The sequence below is a fragment of the Pempheris klunzingeri genome, unplaced genomic scaffold (assembly GCF_042242105.1).
Source record: "Pempheris klunzingeri isolate RE-2024b unplaced genomic scaffold, fPemKlu1.hap1 Scaffold_147, whole genome shotgun sequence".
NCBI lineage: Eukaryota > Metazoa > Chordata > Actinopteri > Acropomatiformes > Pempheridae > Pempheris > Pempheris klunzingeri.
In genome coordinates this window covers 17,501-42,500 of record NW_027255050.1, presented here as the reverse complement: position 1 = coordinate 42,500, position 25,000 = coordinate 17,501, and the positions used below count along the sequence as shown (strand labels likewise).

The 25,000-nt window shown below is 33.6% G+C and overlaps 3 non-coding genes across 3 annotated transcripts; all 3 read left to right on the top strand.

The window, feature by feature from the left end:
- The first annotated feature begins 8,933 nt into the window (after nucleotides 1-8,933).
- LOC139225387 (5.8S ribosomal RNA) lies at nucleotides 8,934-9,090 on the top strand. The gene has a single exon (XR_011587094.1). It is a non-coding gene; the product is annotated as a 5.8S ribosomal RNA (ribosomal RNA).
- Nucleotides 9,091-9,395: 305 nt separating this feature from the next.
- On the top strand, nucleotides 9,396-13,243 carry LOC139225384 (28S ribosomal RNA). Its single transcript, XR_011587091.1, has one exon. It is a non-coding gene; the product is annotated as a 28S ribosomal RNA (ribosomal RNA).
- An 11,518-nt stretch (nucleotides 13,244-24,761) lies between these two features.
- LOC139225386 (5.8S ribosomal RNA) lies at nucleotides 24,762-24,918 on the top strand. The gene has a single exon (XR_011587093.1). It is a non-coding gene; the product is annotated as a 5.8S ribosomal RNA (ribosomal RNA).
- The last annotated feature ends 82 nt before the right edge of the window (nucleotides 24,919-25,000 follow it).

Genomic DNA, 25,000 nt, shown 5'->3' with positions numbered 1-25,000 from the left:
GTTCACGTATAATATATATAAAGTACCTTTAAGAAAATGGCACTTAGATATTATATGAGGACTTAGAAGGTTCGAGTATAATATATATATATGAGGGCAGGTGAAATACATAATATCATTGCGTTACCCCATTAGGAATAAATGGCACTGGATATATAATGTATGAGGACTTTAAGGTTCACGTATAATATATATATAGTACCTTTTATATAAAATGGCACAAGATATATACTGTATGAGGACTTAGAAGGTTCGCGTATAATATATATAAAGTACCTTTTATATAAAATGGCACAAAATATATACTGTATGAGGACTTAGGTTCAGGTATAATATATATGAGGGCAGGTGAAATACATAGTATCAATGCGTTACCCCATTAGGAGTAAATGGCACAAAATATATAATGTATGAGGACTTGAAGGTTCACGTATAATATATATAGTACCTTATATAAAATGGCACAAAATGTATACTGTATGAGGACTTAGAAGGTTCACGTATAATATATATATAGTACCTTTTATATAAAATGGCACAAAATGTATACTGTATGAGGACTTTAAGGTTCACGTATAATATATATAAAGTACCTTTAAGAAAATGGCACTTAGATATTATATGAGGACTTAGAAGGTTCGAGTATAATATATATATATGAGGGCAGGTGAAATACATAATATCATTGCGTTACCCCATTAGGAATAAATGGCACTGGATATATAATGTATGAGGACTTTAAGGTTCACGTATAATATATATATAGTACCTTTTATATAAAATGGCACAAGATATATACTGTATGAGGACTTAGAAGGTTCGCGTATAATATATATAAAGTACCTTTTATATAAAATGGCACAAAATATATACTGTATGAGGACTTAGGTTCAGGTATAATATATATGAGGGCAGGTGAAATACATAGTATCAATGCGTTACCCCATTAGGAGTAAATGGCACAAAATATATAATGTATGAGGACTTGAAGGTTCACGTATAATATATATAGTACCTTATATAAAATGGCACAAAATGTATACTGTATGAGGACTTAGAAGGTTCAAGTATAATATATATAAAGTACCTTTTATATAAAATGGCACAAAATGTATACTGTATGAGGACTTGAAGGTTCACGTATAATATATATAAAGTACCTTTTATATAAAATGGCACAAAATATATACTGTGTGAGGACTTAGGTTCAGGTATAATATATATGAGGGCAGGTGAAATACATAGTATCAATGCGTTACCCCATTAGGAGTAAATGGCACAAAATATATAATGTATGAGGACTTGAAGGTTCACGTATAATATATATAGTACCTTTTATATAAAATGGCACAAAATATATACTGTATGAGGACTTAGGTTCAGGTATAATATATATGAGGGCAGGTGAAATACATAGTATCAATGCGTTACCCCATTAGGAGTAAATGGCACAAAATATATAATGTATGAGGACTTGAAGGTTCACGTATAATATATATAGTACCTTATATAAAATGGCACAAAATGTATACTGTATGAGGACTTAGAAGGTTCACGTATAATATATATATAGTACCTTTTATATAAAATGGCACAAAATGTATACTGTATGAGGACTTAGAAGGTTCACGTATAATATATACAGTACCTTTAAGAAAATGGCACTTAGATATTATATGAGGACTTAGAAGGTTCGAGTATAATATATATATATGAGGGCAGGTGAAATACATAATATCATTGCGTTACCCCATTAGGAGTAAATGGCACTGGATATATATGTATGAGGACTTAGAAGGTTCAGGAATAATATATACAAGTACCTTTAAGAAAATGGCACTTAGATATTATATGAGGACTTAGAAGGTTCAGGGTGACTAACGAGGGGATATGCCCCAGGAACGTTTATAAATAGTCGTCAGTTCCTGGGTGTCGGAGTGAGGAAACCAGGGTGGATTCGGAGGGACGGCCCGAATCCGGGGGTGCTCGAAAATCCTCGTGCACAAGCAGTTATAAGGGAGGGGCGTAAAATAGAAAAATATGTGACAAGCCGCAAAATTGTAATTTTCTGCCATTGGTTCCTAATGGGGTAACGCAACAAAAACGTCACTTTCGGCCGGCTCTGCTATAATTTTATATGGGTTTTTTAGAAAATTTTTTTGCCATTGCTCCCTAATGGGGTAACGCAACAAAAACGTCACTTTCGGCCGGCTCTGCTATAATTTTATATGGGTTTTTTAGAAAATTTTTTTGCCATTGCTCCCTAATGGGGTAACGCAATAAAAACGTCACTTTCGGCCGGCTCTGCTATAATTCTATATGGGTTTTTTAGAAAATTTTTTATAAATGGCACTTTTTATATTAAATTTTTTATAAATGGCAACGTTTATAAATTTTTTATAAATGGCACTTTTTATAAATTTTTTATAAATGGCACTTTTTATAAATTTTTTATATTAAATTTTTTATAAATGGCAGAGAATGTAAAATTTTTTATAAATGGCAGCGTTTATAAATTTTTCATAAATGGCAATGTATTTTTTTCTTTAATTATTATACAAATGATACATTATTTAATATTATTTTAATTATATTTTGTATAAATTAATTAATAATAAAACAATAAAACTGAATATTAATTTTCAAGTAATATTTTTGTGATATACTAATGGTACATGTATATTACTTTGATAATAGAAATATATTAAAGTTCGGCTAGAAAATGGAAGATTCTGAAAAAGTTCCATTTGTTCCTAATGGGGTAACGCAACAAAAACGTCACTTTCGGCCGGCTCAGCTATATTTTCAAGTTCCATTGCAAATATCATCCTAGCGACTAATTAAAACATTTAATGGTCTTTATGGCTTCAACTGATATATAAATGGCAATTAAAATGATTTTATATAATAGATATAATTTATTTGTGCCATTTGTATTCATTACTTGATCAAAATTCTCACGTAATATAATAATCTAACCCCGAAAGACATGGCACTGATTTTTTTCTCTGTAACCGATAAAAGTAGTGTAACTTTAAAATATTGTCTTCTATTATACAAATGTAAAGGTTTATTATCATTATTTAATCATAAATTGCGATTATTTGGATTTTTGAATTACTATTATATATGTATATAAAAACATGCATACTTAAACATAATTTCTAGGTATACATTCATATTAATCATAAAAAAATAAGCCACTCTAAGTATGTTGTCAAATGCATTGTAAAATAACTTTAAACTATCATAATATAAAAATTTAAATGTGTTTTATAGTAAAAAAACTATAAATAATTAGCAATAAAACTAAAATACAATTATTATAAGTTTAAACGATAAATTAAAAAAACTACTTGTTATATGAATAGATAAATATCATAAATTGTAATTGTATAAACTAACAAACTTGATATTTAAATAAAATAAAAATATGATTTTATTATCCATAAAAATATATATAAGTATATATATATGTTCATTATATTTTTTTACTCAATATAGTTATTCTTGTAAAAATTACAATAGTAGTTTATTTTTATTGTGCTTTTAGTATGTTATGTAAATAAATATAAAAAATATTTTTGTATAGTATTTTGAAATAAAAATAATTTCTTCATATAAAAAAAGAATAAAATGTGCAATTATAAACAGACGATAAAAATAAATCGGTTATTTTTGTTATTAAAAGTTTATAAAAAATGCCAAAAATAATATATTTACTAAATAAAATTATTTTGTAATTTTATACTGAATTTAAAGTACGTAACACATTTGTAAAATAAAATATCACCAATATACTACATGGGATGCGCGGTCATATAAAAATAAATTGGTTTATTTTACGTGTATTATGGTTTTTATGATTCTATATTAAATATATCGGGTAATAAAAATATACGCTTTCAAAAGAAAAATTTTTTTAGGGTACCCTATGTAAATTGGACAAATTTAAGGGAATATACTATTCATATAAAGAATGGAATGCATTTTTTGTTATCATAATAAGATTATTATAAAAATGATTTATGTATAATAATTTTGTAATAGAATAATAATAAAAATACGGATATAAAATGAAACGTTATATGACTTTCGTTTTTCTCCAATGGCAACGTTTATAAAATTAAATTTTTTATAAATGGCAACGTTTATAATTATATTTTTTATAAATGGCACTTTTTATAATATTAAATTTTTTATAAATGGCAGAGAATGTAAATCAAATTTTTTATAAATGGCAAATTTTATAAATTAAATTTTTTATAAATGGCACTTTTTATATTAAATTTTTTATAAATGGCACTTTTTATATTAAATTTTTTATAAATGGCACTTTTTATAATATTAAATTTTTTATAAATGGCACTTTTTATAAATTTTTTAAAAATGGCACTTTTTATAAATTTTTTAAAAATGGCAGAGAATGTAAATCAAATTTTTTATAAATGGCAAATTTTATAAATTAAATTTTTTATAAATGGCAGCGTTTATAAATTTTTTATAAATGGCACTTTTTATATTAAATTTTTTATAAATGGCACTTTTTATAATATTAAATTTTTTATAAATGGCACTTTTTATAAATTTTTTAAAAATGGCACTTTTTATAAATGGCACTTTTTATATTAAATTTTTTATAAATGGCACTTTTTATAAATTTTTTATAAATGGCACTTTTTATAAATGGCACTTTTTATATTAAATTTTTTATAAATGGCACTTTTTATAAATTTTTTATAAATGGCACTTTTTATAAATGGCACTTTTTATATTAAATTTTTTATAAATGGCACTTTTTATAAATTTTTTATAAATGGCAATTTTTTAAATTAAATTTTTTATAAATGGCAGCGTTTATAAATTTTTTATAAATGGCACTTTTTATATTAAATTTTTTATAAATGGCACTTTTTATATTAAATTTTTTATAAATGGCACTTTTTATAAATTTTTTATAAATGGCACTTTTTATAATATTAAATTTTTTATAAATGGCACTTTTTATAATATTAAATTTTTTATAAATGGCAATTTTTATAAATTTTTTATAAATGGCACTTTTTATATTAAATTTTTTATAAATGGCACTTTTTATAAATTTTTTATAAATGGCACTTTTTATAAATTTTTTATAAATGGCACTTTTTATATTAAATTTTTTATAAATGGCACTTTTTTTATTAAATTTTTTATAAATGGCACCATATTTTTTTCTTTAATTATTATACAATTAAAGCATTATTTAATATTATTTTAATTATATTTTTTATAAATTAATTAATAATAAAACAATAAAACAGAATATTAATTTTCAAGTAATATTTTTGTGATATACTAATGGTACATGTATATTACTTTGATAATAGAAATATATTAAAGTTCGGCTAGAAAATGGAAGATTCTGAAAAAGTTCCATTTGTTCCTAATGGGGTAACGCAAGATTACCAAGTCGAGCCATTAGTGAGTTGAATAGTTATGATTTGGTGTCTGATAAAAATGGAAGAATAATGATTGTGTAGACTGTATGATGGTATAGTAGGGATGTGTAGTGCAATGGTTAGTGTGGTTGTGTTAGCCAATGGTGAAAACCTGGTGGCAAAGTCCTCTTGGGGGGCGGGGGTTGGCCTTACAGAGTAGGTAGAGTGTGTGGGTGAGGTTGTGCCTGGTTCCTCGGGTTGCTGAGTCAACTACGAAATTTGTATTAGGTTGATACATAACCAATGCTGAATATTGTGGAGATTGTACATTGTAGATGTTAGCGAATTCGAATTTGGGTAAAATTGTGGGAAATAGAGATGTTGTGTTGTGATTGTGTTGTATTATGTGGAAAGTTGGGAGAAATGTGTAGAGAGATTGGATTGGAATTTTGGCTAATATTGCGGTGTATGGTTAAAGAGGGTTCTCTATGTTGATTTTAACTAACAGGTAAATTTGTGTAAAAGATTATAGTTGAGTAGTGTGTGTGTGTGTGAAAGGGGGAATTGTCGAGGATGAATTGTTGTTAGAGTGGAGGTTGAAGTTTTGTGTGATATTGGGAGTTTTTTGTAAGATTGTAGTAGTGAAAAATGATTTTGCCGTAATTTTGGGTGTATGTTGACATTTGATGTCTGGTGTAATTCCTTGATATGAATACGATAGTGGTTGGACATGTTTGAGGACGTGTCAGAGATACCTTAACTCTGTATCATATTATGTGCAAATCATGGTGGAGATGGTGTGAGTGTGTGAAGTTGTGAGAAAGTTGAGCAAGGTGTGTACGGTAGCTTTAGTTGGTTGTAGGTGTTTTGCGTGAAATGATTGAGTGAGTGAGAGTAGTGGTGATAGATTGTTGTTAGTGTGAACAATAGCAGGGAACCCAAAATTATTTATACGTTTCGACTAATGGTGGTGCTATTATGTGTGAGGTAAACACAAAATATGAACAAGTAATGTATTACTAACTGACGTAATCTTACGCAAAATGTATAAGCTATCGAAGTGATGGTTTGATGTATTGCGGAGAAATATCTGAACGCAGTAATTATTACTTTAATAGTGTCTCGAAAGCAGACAAAGGTGAAATAGGCATGGTGATGTGTGTGTGAGAAATGCCTATATATGCATGTATAATACGTGTGGTGGTGGAATAAGTGGATGTTTTGGGTGGTTGTTGTGCATAATGTCCCACCCATCATCCTGAGTGATTGTTGTGTGTGTTGGAGAATTAGAGGAGAGAGAGATGTTAGTTGTTGATGGGGGAAATATCCACACATGTGAAAATGTATGTGAAAATATATGTGGAATAATATTGTGATCTGGTTGATTCTGCCAGTGGTCATATGCTCGTCTCAAAGACTAAGCCATGCAAGTCTAAGTTCACATCATATAAAGATGAAACTGCGAAGCGCTCAGTAAATCAGTTATTGTCTGTTCGGTCATATCAGCCATGGATAACTGTGGTAAATCTAGAGCTAATACATAGCAAATCTCATTCTGTTGTGGAGTGGGAGCATTTATTAGACTCAACCAACTCTGTACTCCTTCAGTAAAATGGGGGATGTTGCAGAATATGATGACTCATAATAACTGTGCATATCGAACATTAAATTGTCGATAGTCCGATCGAGTTTCTGCCCTATCAACTAGTTGGTGAGGTATTGGCTCACCAAGGTGGTAACGGGTAACGGGGGATCAGGGTTCGATTCCGGAGAGGGAGCCTGAGAAACGGCTACCACATCTAAGGAAGGCAGCAGGCGCGCAAATTACCCAATCCAGACTTTGGGAGGTAGTGACGAGAAATACCGGAGTAGACCATTATTGGTTCACTATCGGAATGAATGCAATCTATAACCTTCAATGAGTAGCTACTGGAGGGCAAGTCTGGTGCCAGCAGCCGCGGTAATTCCAGCTCCAGTAGTGTATATCAAAATTGTTGCGGTTAAAGCGCTCGTAGTTGGATTACAAAAGCTCTTTGACAAGCGAATGATATTGTGTTTGGTTGTTGAGGGGTTTTTTTCTCGCGAGATCCGCATGTGAGATTGAATTCTTGTGTGTGGTCACTTGCGAAATGTGCCTTGAATAAAGCACAGTGCTCAAAGCAGGCGTAAGCTTGAATGTAATAGCATGGAACGATTATGTTGACCAAATCAACTGTTGGTTGTTGACCAATATGGTCTAGGATTAAAAGGAACATTTGAGGGCGTTAGTACTTGATGGCGAGGGGTGAAATTCTTAGACCCATCAAAGACTAACTAATGCGAAAGCATTCGCCAAGAGTGTTTTCATTAATCAAGAACGAAAGTTAGAGGTTCGAAGACGATCAGATACCGTCCTAGTTCTATACAGTAAACGATGCCAACATGGGATTAGTCCGGAACTATCCAGGTTGGGCCCTCAGAGAAATCAAGTGTTTTGGTCGTGGGGAGAGTGCGTACGCAAGTATAAAATTTGAACGAAATTGACGGAATGGCACCACCAGGAGTGGAGCCTGCGGCTTAATTTGACTCAACACGGGGAAACTCACCAGGTCCAGACATTGACAGGATTGACAGACTGAGAGATCTTTCATGATACGATGATTGGTGGTGCATGGCCGTTCTTAGTTGGTGGAGTGATCTGTCAGGTTAATTCCGGTAACGAGCGAGACCACGGTCTTTAATTGATTACGGGCACTTTGTCGTGTTCAATCTTAAAGAGACAACCGGAGTTAAGCCGGGGGAAGCGTGGCAATAACAGGTCTGTGATGCCCTTCGATGTTCTGGGCTGCACGTGCGCTACAATGGCAGTGACAACGAGTGCCTGCTCTGAGATGGGTGGGGAATCTTGGAAATCGCTGTCGTACTTTGGATTGAGCCTTGTAATAATTGCTCATGAAAGAGGAATTCCTCGTAAGCGCGAGTCATCAACTCGTGTTGAATACGTCTCTGCCCTTTGTACACACCGCCCGTCGCTACTACCGATTGGATAGTATTTCAAAGAGTTAGGACCGGTTACCTCGCAAGGGGCGACTGGGAGAAACCCTGAGAAGTTTTATCTAGAGGAAGTAAAAGTCGTAACAAGGTTTCCGTAGGTGAACCTGCGGAAGGATCATCAGAGAGAACTTGGACTTTGCTATATATTTAGCAAAAAAGTCGCAAGTTGTTTTGTACGTGAAGCGATAGTAGTAAATTACTCAAGTGTCTAGCCAACACAATGAAAATCGCTGAATGGTACGTAGTTAATATTATGTTGACACACTATACATCCGTTTGATACTAAGTGGTGTATCAGGAAAATGGTAATAGTGTGGTGTACTGGTTGTATACTTGTATGTAAAATATATAAGTATATAACCGGGCTGGTGCTTATGCGCCAGATGTCCAGAGTATAAAGTGAGTTATGTGATATAACTCACTTTGTACTATGTGGAAAATTACTTGTAATTGTGTAAGTCATTAGACGATTGTAAAAACAACCGTTGGCGGTGGATCACTCGGTTCGTGTATCGATGAAGAACGCGGCCAACTGCGATAATTGGTGCGATTCGCAGCGCCTAGTGAGTCATTGAAATTTTGAATGCAAATAGCATGTTGGGTAATAAAACTCCAGCATATGTCTGGTTGAGTGTTGTTGTTAAAAATGCGTGTATGTACATTTTTGGGGGGTTCAAACCAAAAGTGTGTGTTCATGTGATTGGTGGTGTAATTTTACGGTTACTCTACTAAAGTGCAACAGTGGTACTCTTTGAAGTTTGTTGGATATTGTGTGTATTTGATAGCATTGGAGGGGACCAATTGTGTATGTATACTGTTGATCTGTCCTACACTTGTAATATTTTTATAAGAGATAACAGTTGGGGAACACGGCTTTGGACAAAGACGTTGTTTTGTAATTGTTGGGAGATTAGCGTGTAATGTATATAGAGATTGACTTGATAACCTCAACTCAGGCAAGACTACCCGCTGAACTTAAGCATATCAGTAAGCGGAGGAAAAGAAAACAACAGTGATTCCCTCAGTAACTGCGAGTGAAGTGGGAAAAGCCCATCGTTGAATCTTCCTGGACCATGGACAGGACGAAATGTAACGGTATGGATAGGTCTACTACCAGCGACGTTTGATCAAAGTCCTCCGGGTTGAGGTGCCATAGAAGGTGATAGTCCTGTGTGTGATTGAACAAAGTTGGGTATGTGGCCAATTCCTAGAGTCGGGTTGTTTGGGATTGCAACCTAAAGTAGGTGGTAAACTCCACCCAAGGCTAAATATGGACACGAAACCGATAGCGAACAAGTACTGTGAGGGAAAGTTGAAAAGAACTCTGAAAAGAGAGTTAAAAGTACGTGAAACCGCTTACGGGGAAGCGGAAGGCAGTGTCGTGATCTTGTTATAATGGTGACTTTGATATTTGTCGACGAGTTGCGGTGTGAGTGACTTGTTATTGGTAGATATTAGGTCATTAGCTGTACTGGATGCGTCAGGTCTATTGGTATTACATGTGGTGCAATTGTTCTTTATCTACGCGTAGAAATGCGTGTAGAGTGGCTTCAACAAGACCCTGACAGTTGTTTTGGGGATTGCTGTTGCGTGGATGCAATCAATCACATATACTAATATGTAATGTGGGGAAGCGTTAGTGGCTGATGATTTACTTCGGTCGGCTGTAGACCATGCGATTATGTACGTTGATTGCGGTGTGATTACACGTATATTTATATTGTGTGGTGGAATAGCAACTAGTGCTAGTATCTGACGAGATACCTAACCTTCCGACCCGTCTTGAAACACGGACCAAGGAGGCAGAATCTAGAGCAAGTTGGAGGGTGGAAAACCCGACGGCGTAGTGAAAGCGAGAGATGAGATCTGTTAAACTGTGAAAATGGTTTGATGGCGCATCATCGGCCGGTCTTGACTAACCATGTTTTGATCGAGTTGGAGCTCTAGGTACTGGACCCGAAAGATGGTGAACTATACGTGAGCAGGGTGAAGCCAGAGGAAACTCTGGTGGAGGCTCGAAGCGATTCTGACGTGCAAATCGATCGTTAGACTTGCGTATAGGGGCGATAGACTAATCGAACTATCTAGTAGCTGGTTCCCTTCGAAATATCCCTCAGGATCGCTGAGACATGTGTGAGACAGTTTCATCGGGTAGAGCGAATGATTAGAGGAATCGGGGATATATTACTCTCGACCTATTCTCAAACTACCAACCGGTGAGTAGCATGATTTGTAACTTGAGTGAAATTGTGTGTGTGAATGTTTGTGTCTCAAGTGGGCCATTTTTGGTAAGCAGAACTGGCGATGCGGGATGAACCGAGAGTTGAGCTAAGGTGCCAAACGACACGTTGATAGATACCACAAAAGGAGTCGGTCGATAAAGACAGCAGGGCGGTGGCCCTGAAAGTAGGAATCCGCTAAGGAATGTCTAACAACTCACCTGCCGAATCGACCGGCCCTGAAAATGAATGGCGCTGAATCGTGTGACCGATGCTCATCCTTTACTACTAGAAATGTTTGGTAAAGGGTAGAAGGGCGCAACGGTAGCAATAAAGTACAAAGTGTGAACTTGTATGGAGCTGCCGTTGGTGTAGATCTTGGTGGTAGTAGCAATGATAAAAGTGAGTAAAAACCTTTTAGGCCGAAGTGGAGAAGGGTTTCACGTGAACAGCAGTTGGACGTGAGTTAGTCGGTCCTAAGCGGTTGCCTAAGGGCTATTACAATGCTGACTTGTTTGTACGGCTGTGTAGCAATGCATGGTTGTACGGTGTAAATGGGTCGGAATCCGCGAAAGGGAATCAGGTTAATATTCCTGAACCGGGCGTTGGAGACGCAATCCTTGGCGCTGCATGTTGCCTTTATTGATAATGTGTTGGTGTTTGTGGGTTGCTTAGCGGTAACGCAAACAATCTCGGAGACGTTGATGTCTATGGCGGGGAGAATTATCTTTTCTGTATAACAGGCCAAATTGTACCTTGGAATCGAGTCATTCGGAGATGAGGTAAAAAGCCTGGAAGAGCATGGCAATTTTTGCAATGTCCGCAGTATAGGTATCAACCCTTGAAAATCCGAGGGAGTGGCTAAATTTCACGCTCGTCCGTACCGAATCCGCATCAGGTCTCCTAGGTGTGCAGCCTCTGGCACTGGAACAATGTAGGTAAGGGAAGTCGGCAAAATGGATCCGTAACTTTGGGAAAAGGATTGGCTCTAAGGACCGGGCCAATCGAGCTAGTATTGCCTAGGTTAGTGGGTGTTGAACGGGACTTGTGTGTATTGGTGTGTGTGTGTAAAAGCGTGTGCATCATATGGATAAGTTTGGTGAAACAAACGCTGGCCCTGGAATGCCTGTGTGAACTTTGGAATTGGTTGATTGGTCGGTTGTGTGTGCTGTTGCTTTATTGTGGTGGTTGCATGCAGTTGGTTAGATATCAGCCGGTGGAGTTCTTTACGAGTGGCAAGCATCGGTCTGCTTAGAACTGTTACTAACATGGGGAATCCGACTGTTTAATTAAAACAAAGCATTGCGATGGCCTTAAGGGGTGTTGACGCAATGTGATTTCTGCCCAGTGCTCTGAATGTCAAAGTGCGGAGACGCAACCAAGCACGGGTAAACGGCGGGAGTAACTATGACTCTTGTAAGGTAGCCAAATGCCTCGTCATCTAATTAGTGACGCGCATGAATGGATCAACGAGATTCCCACTGTCCCTACCTACCATCCAGCGAAACCACAGTCAAGGGAACGGGCTTGACTGAGACGGCGGGGAAAGAAGACCCTGTTGAGCTTGACTCTAGTTTGATTTTGTGAGAAGACATGAGGGGTGTAGAATAAGTGGGAGATTGGCTTGTGTCAGTCGACGGTGAAATACCACTACCTTCATTGTTTTCACACTAAGTCGGTAACACGGGAAATATCCATTCCTGCTGAAAAGGCAGGATGGGTGGATTCGTGGCTATAAGACAGACAGATCTGTTGACCCATCGCCGATGACATAATCAGATGGGGAGTTTGACTGGGGCGGTACATCCTTAAAAATGCAACGAGGGTGTCCAAAGGCGAGCTCACCGTGGACAGAAACCACGGGTAGAGCAAAAGGGCAAAAGCTCGCTTGATTCCGATTTTCAGTACGAATACGAACCACGAAAGTGTGGCCTATCGATCCCTTGATCACCCAGAGTTTGGGGACAGGGGTGTCAGAAAAGTTACCACAGGGATAACTGGCTTGTGGCGGCCAAGCGTCCATAGCGACGTCGCTTTTTGATCCTTCGATGTCGGCTCTTCCTATCATTGGGTAGCAGCATACTCAAAGTGTTGGATTGTTCACCCACCAACAGGGAACGTGAGCTGGGTTTAGACCGTCGTGAGACAGGTTAGTTTTACCCTACCGTCTCGATAGCGCTGTGACAGTAGTCCTGTTTAGTACGAGAGGACCCGCAGGACCGGATAAACGGTGAAGCATTTGGCTGATATGCCAGAGATGCAAAGCTGTCATCCGCTGGATAATGGCTGAAAGCCTCTAAGCCAGAAACCAGTCTGAAACAGTGATAGATTCCAACCGAGCAGTGAACGATTACGCTGACTCTCTTTTCGGGGAGTGATCAGTGGTGCTCCAAGCGGACTTTTACCTACTATCATGATAAACGGGTAGTGGTCGAAAAACACCGTAGTGAGAATGCATGGGTTGGGTTACCAGTAGCATGAATACGACATGCAGTCATCAAGGTACTGTAAGAGTTCGAGTGGACATGAAGCCACGAGGCTCTGAGGTTCATCCTGTGATGCACGACTGTGCGTTTAAATGTGCGTATTATACTTTGAAAGTGTGTGCGACATGTTAGACGCGAGGTTGAAAAACCTCTTTTGGAGAGAAGAAATGCCATTTAATTGAGAGTGAAAAGTCCTTTTAAAAAATGGAACTTGATCATATATATATATATTTTCATAAGTAACGCAATGCAAAAAACATTGCGTTACCCCATTAGGAATAAATGGCAGATATATACTGTATGAGGACTTGTGTTGACGTATAATATAAGCTTTTATGTAAAATGGCATATGATATATACTATATGAGGACTTAGAAAGTTCACGTATAATATATATAAGTACCTTTTATATAAAATGGCACAAAATATATACTGTATGAGGACTTTAAGGTTCACGTATAATATATATAAAGTACCTTTTATATAAAATGGCACAAAATATATACTGTATGAGGACTTAGGTTCAGGTATAATATATATGAGGGCAGGTGAAATACATAGTATCAATGCGTTACCCCATTAGGAGTAAATGGCACAAAATATATAATGTATGAGGACTTGAAGGTTCACGTATAATATATATAGTACCTTATATAAAATGGCACAAAATGTATACTGTAATGAGGACTTAGAAGGTTCAAGTATAATATATAATAAAGTACCTTTTATATAAAATGGCACAAAATATATACTGTATGAGGACTTTAAGGTTCACGTATAATATATATAAAGTACCTTTAAGGAAAATGGCACTTAGATATTATATGAGGACTTAGAAGGTTCGAGTATAATATATATATATGAGGGCAGGTGAAATACATAATATCATTGCGTTACCCCATTAGGAATAAATGGCACTGGATATAATAATGTATGAGGACTTTAAGGTTCACGTATAATATATATATAGTACCTTTTATATAAAATGGCACAAAATATTACTGTATGAGGACTTTAAGGTTCACGTATAATATATATATAAGTACCTTTTATATTAAATGGCACAAAATATATACTGTGTGAGGACTTAGGTTCAGGTATAATATATATGAGGGCAGGTGAAATACATAGTATCAATGCGTTACCCCATTAGGAGTAAATGGCACAAAATATATAATGTATGAGGACTTGAAGGTTCACGTATAATATATATAGTACCTTATATAAATGGCACAAAATGTATACTGTATGAGGACTTAGAAGGTTCAAGTATAATATATATAAAGTACCTTTTATATAAAATGGCACAAGATATATACTATATGAGGACTTAGAAAGTTCACGTATAATATATATAAAGTACCTTTTATATAAAATGGCACAAGATATATACTGTATGAGGACTTAGAAGGTTCGCGTATAATATATAATAAGTACCTTTTATATAAAATGGCACAAAATATATACTGTATGAGGAACTTAGGTTCAGGTATAATATAATATGAGGGCAGGTGAAATACATAGTATCAATGCGTTACCCCATTAGGAGTAAATGCACAAAATATATAATGTATGAGGACTTGAAGGGTTCACGTATAATATATATAGTACCTTATATAAAATGGCACAAAATGTATACTGTATGAGGACTTAGAAGGTTCAAGTATAATATATATAAGTACCTTTTATATAAAATGGCACAAAATGTATACTGTATGAGGACTTGAAGGTTCACGTATAATATATATAAAGTACCTTTTATATAAAATGGCACAAAATATATACTGTGTGAGGACTTAGGTTCAGGTATAATATATATGAGGGCAGGTGAAATACATAGTATCAATGCGTTACCCCATTAGGAGTAAATGGCACAAAATATATAATGTATGAGGACTTGAAGGTTCACGTATAATATATATAGTACCTTTTATATAAAATGGCACAAAATAATACTGTATGAGGACTTAGGTTCAGGTATAATATATATGAGGGCAGGTGAAATACATAGTATCAATGCGTTACCCCATTAGGAGTAAATGGCACAAAATATATAATGTATGAGGACTTGAAGGTTCACGTATAATATATAAAGTACCTTATATAAAATGGCACAAAATGTATACTGTATGAGGACTTAGAAGGTTCACGTATAATATATATATAGTACCTTTTATATAAATGGCACAAAATATATACTGTATGAGGACTTTAAGGTTCACGTATAATATATATAAAGTACCTTTTATATAAAATGGCACAAAATATATACTGTGTGAGGACTTAGGTTCAGGTATAATATATATGAGGGCAGGTGAAATACATAGTATCAATTGCGTTACCCCATTAGGAGTAAATGGCACAAAATATATAATGTATGAGGACTTGAAGGTTCACGTATAATATATATAGTACCCTTATATAAAATGGCACAAAATGTATACTGTATGAGGACTTAGAAGGTTCAAGGTATAATATATATAAAGTACCTTTTATATAAAATGGCACAAGATATATACTATATGAGGACTTAGAAAGTTCACGTATAATATATATAAAGTACCTTTTATATAAAATGGCACAAGATATATACTGTATGAGGACTTAGAAGGTTCGCGTATAATATATATAAAGTACCTTTTATATAAAATGCACAAAATATATACTGTATGAGGACTTAGGTCAGGTATAATATATATGAGGGCAGGTGAAATACATAGTATCAATGCGTTACCCCATTAGGAGTAAATGGCACAAAATATATAATGTATGAGGACTTGAAGGTTCACGTATAATATATATAGTACCTTATATAAAATGGCACAAAATGTATACTGTATGAGGACTTAGAAGGTTCAAGTATAATATATATAAAGTACCTTTTATATAAAATGGCACAAAATGTATACTGTATGAGGACTTGAAGGTTCACGTATAATATATATAAAGTACCTTTTATATAAAATGGCACAAAATATATACTGTGTGAGGACTTAGGTTCAGGTATAATATATATGAGGGCAGGTGAAATACATAGTATCAATGCGTTACCCCATTAGGAGTAAATGGCACAAAATATATAATGTATGAGGACTTGAAGGTTCACGTATAATATATATAGTACCTTTTATATAAAATGGCACAAAATATATACTGTATGAGGACTTAGGTTCAGGTATAATATATATGAGGGCAGGTGAAATACATAGTATCAATGCGTTACCCCATTAGGAGTAAATGGCACAAAATATATAATGTATGAGGACTTGAAGGTTCACGTATAATATATATAGTACCTTATATAAAATGGCACAAAATGTATACTGTATGAGGACTTAGAAGGTTCACGTATAATATATATATAGTACCTTTTATATAAAATGGCACAAAATATATACTGTATGAGGACTTTAAGGTTCACGTATAATATATATAAAGTACCTTTTATATAAAATGGCACAAAATATATACTGTGTGAGGACTTAGGTTCAGGTATAATATATATGAGGGCAGGTGAAATACATAGTATCAATGCGTTACCCCATTAGGAGTAAATGGCACAAAATATATAATGTATGAGGACTTGAAGGTTCACGTATAATATATATAGTACCTTATATAAAATGGCACAAAATGTATACTGTATGAGGACTTAGAAGGTTCAAGTATAATATATATAAAGTACCTTTTATATAAAATGGCACAAGATATATACTATATGAGGACTTAGAAAGTTCACGTATAATATATATAAAGTACCTTTTATATAAAATGGCACAAGATATATACTGTATGAGGACTTAGAAGGTTCGCGTATAATATATATAAAGTACCTTTTATATAAAATGGCACAAAATATATACTGTATGAGGACTTAGGTTCAGGTATAATATATATGAGGGCAGGTGAAATACATAGTATCAATGCGTTACCCCATTAGGAGTAAATGGCACAAAATATATAATGTATGAGGACTTGAAGGTTCACGTATAATATATATAGTACCTTATATAAAATGGCACAAAATGTATACTGTATGAGGACTTAGAAGGTTCAAGTATAATATATATAAAGTACCTTTTATATAAAATGGCACAAAATGTATACTGTATGAGGACTTAGAAGGTTCACGTATAATATATACAGTACCTTTAAGAAAATGGCACTTAGATATTATATGAGGACTTAGAAGGTTCGAGTATAATATATATATATGAGGGCAGGTGAAATACATAATATCATTGCGTTACCCCATTAGGAGTAAATGGCACTGGATATATATGTATGAGGACTTAGAAGGTTCAGGAATAATATATACAAGTACCTTTAAGAAAATGGCACTTAGATATTATATGAGGACTTAGAAGGTTCAGGGTGACTAACGAGGGGATATGCCCCAGGAACGTTTATAAATAGTCGTCAGTTCCTGGGTGTCGGAGTGAGGAAACCAGGGTGGATTCGGAGGGACGGCCCGAATCCGGGGGTGCTCGAAAATCCTCGTGCACAAGCAGTTATAAGGGAGGGGCGTAAAATAGAAAAATATGTGACAAGCCGCAAAATTGTAATTTTCTGCCATTGGTTCCTAATGGGGTAACGCAACAAAAACGTCACTTTCGGCCGGCTCTGCTATAATTTTATATGGGTTTTTTAGAAAATTTTTTTGCCATTGCTCCCTAATGGGGTAACGCAACAAAAACGTCACTTTCGGCCGGCTCTGCTATAATTTTATATGGGTTTTTTAGAAAATTTTTTTGCCATTGCTCCCTAATGGGGTAACGCAATAAAAACGTCACTTTCGGCCGGCTCTGCTATAATTCTATATGGGTTTTTTAGAAAATTTTTTATAAATGGCACTTTTTATATTAAATTTTTTATAAATGGCAACGTTTATAAATTTTTTATAAATGGCACTTTTTATAAATTTTTTATAAATGGCACTTTTTATAAATTTTTTATATTAAATTTTTTATAAATGGCAGAGAATGTAAAATTTTTTATAAATGGCAGCGTTTATAAATTTTTCATAAATGGCAATGTATTTTTTTCTTTAATTATTATACAAATGATACATTATTTAATATTATTTTAATTATATTTTGTATAAATTAATTAATAATAAAACAATAAAACTGAATATTAATTTTCAAGTAATATTTTTGTGATATACTAATGGTACATGTATATTACTTTGATAATAGAAATATATTAAAGTTCGGCTAGAAAATGGAAGATTCTGAAAAAGTTCCATTTGTTCCTAATGGGGTAACGCAACAAAAACGTCACTTTCGGCCGGCTCAGCTATATTTTCAAGTTCCATTGCAAATATCATCCTAGCGACTAATTAAAACATTTAATGGTCTTTATGGCTTCAACTGATATATAAATGGCAATTAAAATGATTTTATATAATAGATATAATTTATTTGTGCCATTTGTATTCATTACTTGATCAAAATTCTCACGTAATATAATAATCTAACCCCGAAAGACATGGCACTGATTTTTTTCTCTGTAACCGATAAAAGTAGTGTAACTTTAAAATATTGTCTTCTATTATACAAATGTAAAGGTTTATTATCATTATTTAATCATAAATTGCGATTATTTGGATTTTTGAATTACTATTATATATGTATATAAAAACATGCATACTTAAACATAATTTCTAGGTATACATTCATATTAATCATAAAAAAATAAGCCACTCTAAGTATGTTGTCAAATGCATTGTAAAATAACTTTAAACTATCATAATATAAAAATTTAAATGTGTTTTATAGTAAAAAAACTATAAATAATTAGCAATAAAACTAAAATACAATTATTATAAGTTTAAACGATAAATTAAAAAAACTACTTGTTATATGAATAGATAAATATCATAAATTGTAATTGTATAAACTAACAAACTTGATATTTAAATAAAATAAAAATATGATTTTATTATCCATAAAAATATATATAAGTATATATATATGTTCATTATATTTTTTTACTCAATATAGTTATTCTTGTAAAAATTACAATAGTAGTTTATTTTTATTGTGCTTTTAGTATGTTATGTAAATAAATATAAAAAATATTTTTGTATAGTATTTTGAAATAAAAATAATTTCTTCATATAAAAAAAGAATAAAATGTGCAATTATAAACAGACGATAAAAATAAATCGGTTATTTTTGTTATTAAAAGTTTATAAAAAATGCCAAAAATAATATATTTACTAAATAAAATTATTTTGTAATTTTATACTGAATTTAAAGTACGTAACACATTTGTAAAATAAAATATCACCAATATACTACATGGGATGCGCGGTCATATAAAAATAAATTGGTTTATTTTACGTGTATTATGGTTTTTATGATTCTATATTAAATATATCGGGTAATAAAAATATACGCTTTCAAAAGAAAAATTTTTTTAGGGTACCCTATGTAAATTGGACAAATTTAAGGGAATATACTATTCATATAAAGAATGGAATGCATTTTTTGTTATCATAATAAGATTATTATAAAAATGATTTATGTATAATAATTTTGTAATAGAATAATAATAAAAATACGGATATAAAATGAAACGTTATATGACTTTCGTTTTTCTCCAATGGCAACGTTTATAAAATTAAATTTTTTATAAATGGCAACGTTTATAATTATATTTTTTATAAATGGCACTTTTTATATTAAATTTTTTATAAATGGCAGAGAATGTAAATCAAATTTTTTATAAATGGCAAATTTTATAAATTAAATTTTTTATAAATGGCACTTTTTATATTAAATTTTTTATAAATGGCACTTTTTATATTAAATTTTTTATAAATGGCACTTTTTATAATATTAAATTTTTTATAAATGGCACTTTTTATAAATTTTTTAAAAATGGCACTTTTTATAAATTTTTTAAAAATGGCAGAGAATGTAAATCAAATTTTTTATAAATGGCAAATTTTATAAATTAAATTTTTTATAAATGGCAGCGTTTATAAATTTTTTATAAATGGCACTTTTTATATTAAATTTTTTATAAATGGCACTTTTTATAATATTAAATTTTTTATAAATGGCACTTTTTATAAATTTTTTAAAAATGGCACTTTTTATAAATGGCACTTTTTATATTAAATTTTTTATAAATGGCACTTTTTATAAATTTTTTATAAATGGCACTTTTTATAAATGGCACTTTTTATATTAAATTTTTTATAAATGGCACTTTTTATAAATTTTTTATAAATGGCACTTTTTATAAATGGCACTTTTTATATTAAATTTTTTATAAATGGCACTTTTTATAAATTTTTTATAAATGGCAATTTTTTAAATTAAATTTTTTATAAATGGCAGCGTTTATAAATTTTTTATAAATGGCACTTTTTATATTAAATTTTTTATAAATGGCACTTTTTATATTAAATTTTTTATAAATGGCACTTTTTATAAATTTTTTATAAATGGCACTTTTTATAATATTAAATTTTTTATAAATGGCACTTTTTATAATATTAAATTTTTTATAAATGGCAATTTTTTAAATTAAATTTTTTATAAATGGCAACGTTTATAAATTTTTTATAAATGGCAACGTTTATAAATTTTTTATAAATGGCACTTTTTATATTAAATTTTTTATAAATGGCACTTTTTATAAATTTTTTATAAATGGCACTTTTTATATTAAATTTTTTATAAATGGCACTTTTTATAAATTTTTTATAAATGGCACTTTTTATATTAAATTTTTTATAAATGGCACTTTTTATAAATTTTTTATAAATGGCACTTTTTATAAATTTTTTATAAATGGCACTTTTTATATTAAATTTTTTATAAATGGCACTTTTTTTATTAAATTTTTTATAAATGGCACCATATTTTTTTCTTTAATTATTATACAATTAAAGCATTATTTAATATTATTTTAATTATATTTTTTATAAATTAATTAATAATAAAACAATAAAACAGAATATTAATTTTCAAGTAATATTTTTGTGATATACTAATGGTACATGTATATTACTTTGATAATAGAAATATATTAAAGTTCGGCTAGAAAATGGAAGATTCTGAAAAAGTTCCATTTGTTCCTAATGGGGTAACGCAAGATTACCAAGTCGAGCCATTAGTGAGTTGAATAGTTATGATTTGGTGTCTGATAAAAATGGAAGAATAATGATTGTGTAGACTGTATGATGGTATAGTAGGGATGTGTAGTGCAATGGTTAGTGTGGTTGTGTTAGCCAATGGTGAAAACCTGGTGGCAAAGTCCTCTTGGGGGGCGGGGGTTGGCCTTACAGAGTAGGTAGAGTGTGTGGGTGAGGTTGTGCCTGGTTCCTCGGGTTGCTGAGTCAACTACGAAATTTGTATTAGGTTGATACATAACCAATGCTGAATATTGTGGAGATTGTACATTGTAGATGTTAGCGAATTCGAATTTGGGTAAAATTGTGGGAAATAGAGATGTTGTGTTGTGATTGTGTTGTATTATGTGGAAAGTTGGGAGAAATGTGTAGAGAGATTGGATTGGAATTTTGGCTAATATTGCGGTGTATGGTTAAAGAGGGTTCTCTATGTTGATTTTAACTAACAGGTAAATTTGTGTAAAAGATTATAGTTGAGTAGTGTGTGTGTGTGTGAAAGGGGGAATTGTCGAGGATGAATTGTTGTTAGAGTGGAGGTTGAAGTTTTGTGTGATATTGGGAGTTTTTTGTAAGATTGTAGTAGTGAAAAATGATTTTGCCGTAATTTTGGGTGTATGTTGACATTTGATGTCTGGTGTAATTCCTTGATATGAATACGATAGTGGTTGGACATGTTTGAGGACGTGTCAGAGATACCTTAACTCTGTATCATATTATGTGCAAATCATGGTGGAGATGGTGTGAGTGTGTGAAGTTGTGAGAAAGTTGAGCAAGGTGTGTACGGTAGCTTTAGTTGGTTGTAGGTGTTTTGCGTGAAATGATTGAGTGAGTGAGAGTAGTGGTGATAGATTGTTGTTAGTGTGAACAATAGCAGGGAACCCAAAATTATTTATACGTTTCGACTAATGGTGGTGCTATTATGTGTGAGGTAAACACAAAATATGAACAAGTAATGTATTACTAACTGACGTAATCTTACGCAAAATGTATAAGCTATCGAAGTGATGGTTTGATGTATTGCGGAGAAATATCTGAACGCAGTAATTATTACTTTAATAGTGTCTCGAAAGCAGACAAAGGTGAAATAGGCATGGTGATGTGTGTGTGAGAAATGCCTATATATGCATGTATAATACGTGTGGTGGTGGAATAAGTGGATGTTTTGGGTGGTTGTTGTGCATAATGTCCCACCCATCATCCTGAGTGATTGTTGTGTGTGTTGGAGAATTAGAGGAGAGAGAGATGTTAGTTGTTGATGGGGGAAATATCCACACATGTGAAAATGTATGTGAAAATATATGTGGAATAATATTGTGATCTGGTTGATTCTGCCAGTGGTCATATGCTCGTCTCAAAGACTAAGCCATGCAAGTCTAAGTTCACATCATATAAAGATGAAACTGCGAAGCGCTCAGTAAATCAGTTATTGTCTGTTCGGTCATATCAGCCATGGATAACTGTGGTAAATCTAGAGCTAATACATAGCAAATCTCATTCTGTTGTGGAGTGGGAGCATTTATTAGACTCAACCAACTCTGTACTCCTTCAGTAAAATGGGGGATGTTGCAGAATATGATGACTCATAATAACTGTGCATATCGAACATTAAATTGTCGATAGTCCGATCGAGTTTCTGCCCTATCAACTAGTTGGTGAGGTATTGGCTCACCAAGGTGGTAACGGGTAACGGGGGATCAGGGTTCGATTCCGGAGAGGGAGCCTGAGAAACGGCTACCACATCTAAGGAAGGCAGCAGGCGCGCAAATTACCCAATCCAGACTTTGGGAGGTAGTGACGAGAAATACCGGAGTAGACCATTATTGGTTCACTATCGGAATGAATGCAATCTATAACCTTCAATGAGTAGCTACTGGAGGGCAAGTCTGGTGCCAGCAGCCGCGGTAATTCCAGCTCCAGTAGTGTATATCAAAATTGTTGCGGTTAAAGCGCTCGTAGTTGGATTACAAAAGCTCTTTGACAAGCGAATGATATTGTGTTTGGTTGTTGAGGGGTTTTTTTCTCGCGAGATCCGCATGTGAGATTGAATTCTTGTGTGTGGTCACTTGCGAAATGTGCCTTGAATAAAGCACAGTGCTCAAAGCAGGCGTAAGCTTGAATGTAATAGCATGGAACGATTATGTTGACCAAATCAACTGTTGGTTGTTGACCAATATGGTCTAGGATTAAAAGGAACATTTGAGGGCGTTAGTACTTGATGGCGAGGGGTGAAATTCTTAGACCCATCAAAGACTAACTAATGCGAAAGCATTCGCCAAGAGTGTTTTCATTAATCAAGAACGAAAGTTAGAGGTTCGAAGACGATCAGATACCGTCCTAGTTCTATACAGTAAACGATGCCAACATGGGATTAGTCCGGAACTATCCAGGTTGGGCCCTCAGAGAAATCAAGTGTTTTGGTCGTGGGGAGAGTGCGTACGCAAGTATAAAATTTGAACGAAATTGACGGAATGGCACCACCAGGAGTGGAGCCTGCGGCTTAATTTGACTCAACACGGGGAAACTCACCAGGTCCAGACATTGACAGGATTGACAGACTGAGAGATCTTTCATGATACGATGATTGGTGGTGCATGGCCGTTCTTAGTTGGTGGAGTGATCTGTCAGGTTAATTCCGGTAACGAGCGAGACCACGGTCTTTAATTGATTACGGGCACTTTGTCGTGTTCAATCTTAAAGAGACAACCGGAGTTAAGCCGGGGGAAGCGTGGCAATAACAGGTCTGTGATGCCCTTCGATGTTCTGGGCTGCACGTGCGCTACAATGGCAGTGACAACGAGTGCCTGCTCTGAGATGGGTGGGGAATCTTGGAAATCGCTGTCGTACTTTGGATTGAGCCTTGTAATAATTGCTCATGAAAGAGGAATTCCTCGTAAGCGCGAGTCATCAACTCGTGTTGAATACGTCTCTGCCCTTTGTACACACCGCCCGTCGCTACTACCGATTGGATAGTATTTCAAAGAGTTAGGACCGGTTACCTCGCAAGGGGCGACTGGGAGAAACCCTGAGAAGTTTTATCTAGAGGAAGTAAAAGTCGTAACAAGGTTTCCGTAGGTGAACCTGCGGAAGGATCATCAGAGAGAACTTGGACTTTGCTATATATTTAGCAAAAAAGTCGCAAGTTGTTTTGTACGTGAAGCGATAGTAGTAAATTACTCAAGTGTCTAGCCAACACAATGAAAATCGCTGAATGGTACGTAGTTAATATTATGTTGACACACTATACATCCGTTTGATACTAAGTGGTGTATCAGGAAAATGGTAATAGTGTGGTGTACTGGTTGTATACTTGTATGTAAAATATATAAGTATATAACCGGGCTGGTGCTTATGCGCCAGATGTCCAGAGTATAAAGTGAGTTATGTGATATAACTCACTTTGTACTATGTGGAAAATTACTTGTAATTGTGTAAGTCATTAGACGATTGTAAAAACAACCGTTGGCGGTGGATCACTCGGTTCGTGTATCGATGAAGAACGCGGCCAACTGCGATAATTGGTGCGATTCGCAGCGCCTAGTGAGTCATTGAAATTTTGAATGCAAATAGCATGTTGGGTAATAAAACTCCAGCATATGTCTGGTTGAGTGTTGTTGTTAAAAATGCGTGTATGTACATTTTTGGGGGGTTCAAACCAAAAGTGTGTGTTCATGTGATTGGTGGTGTAATTTTACG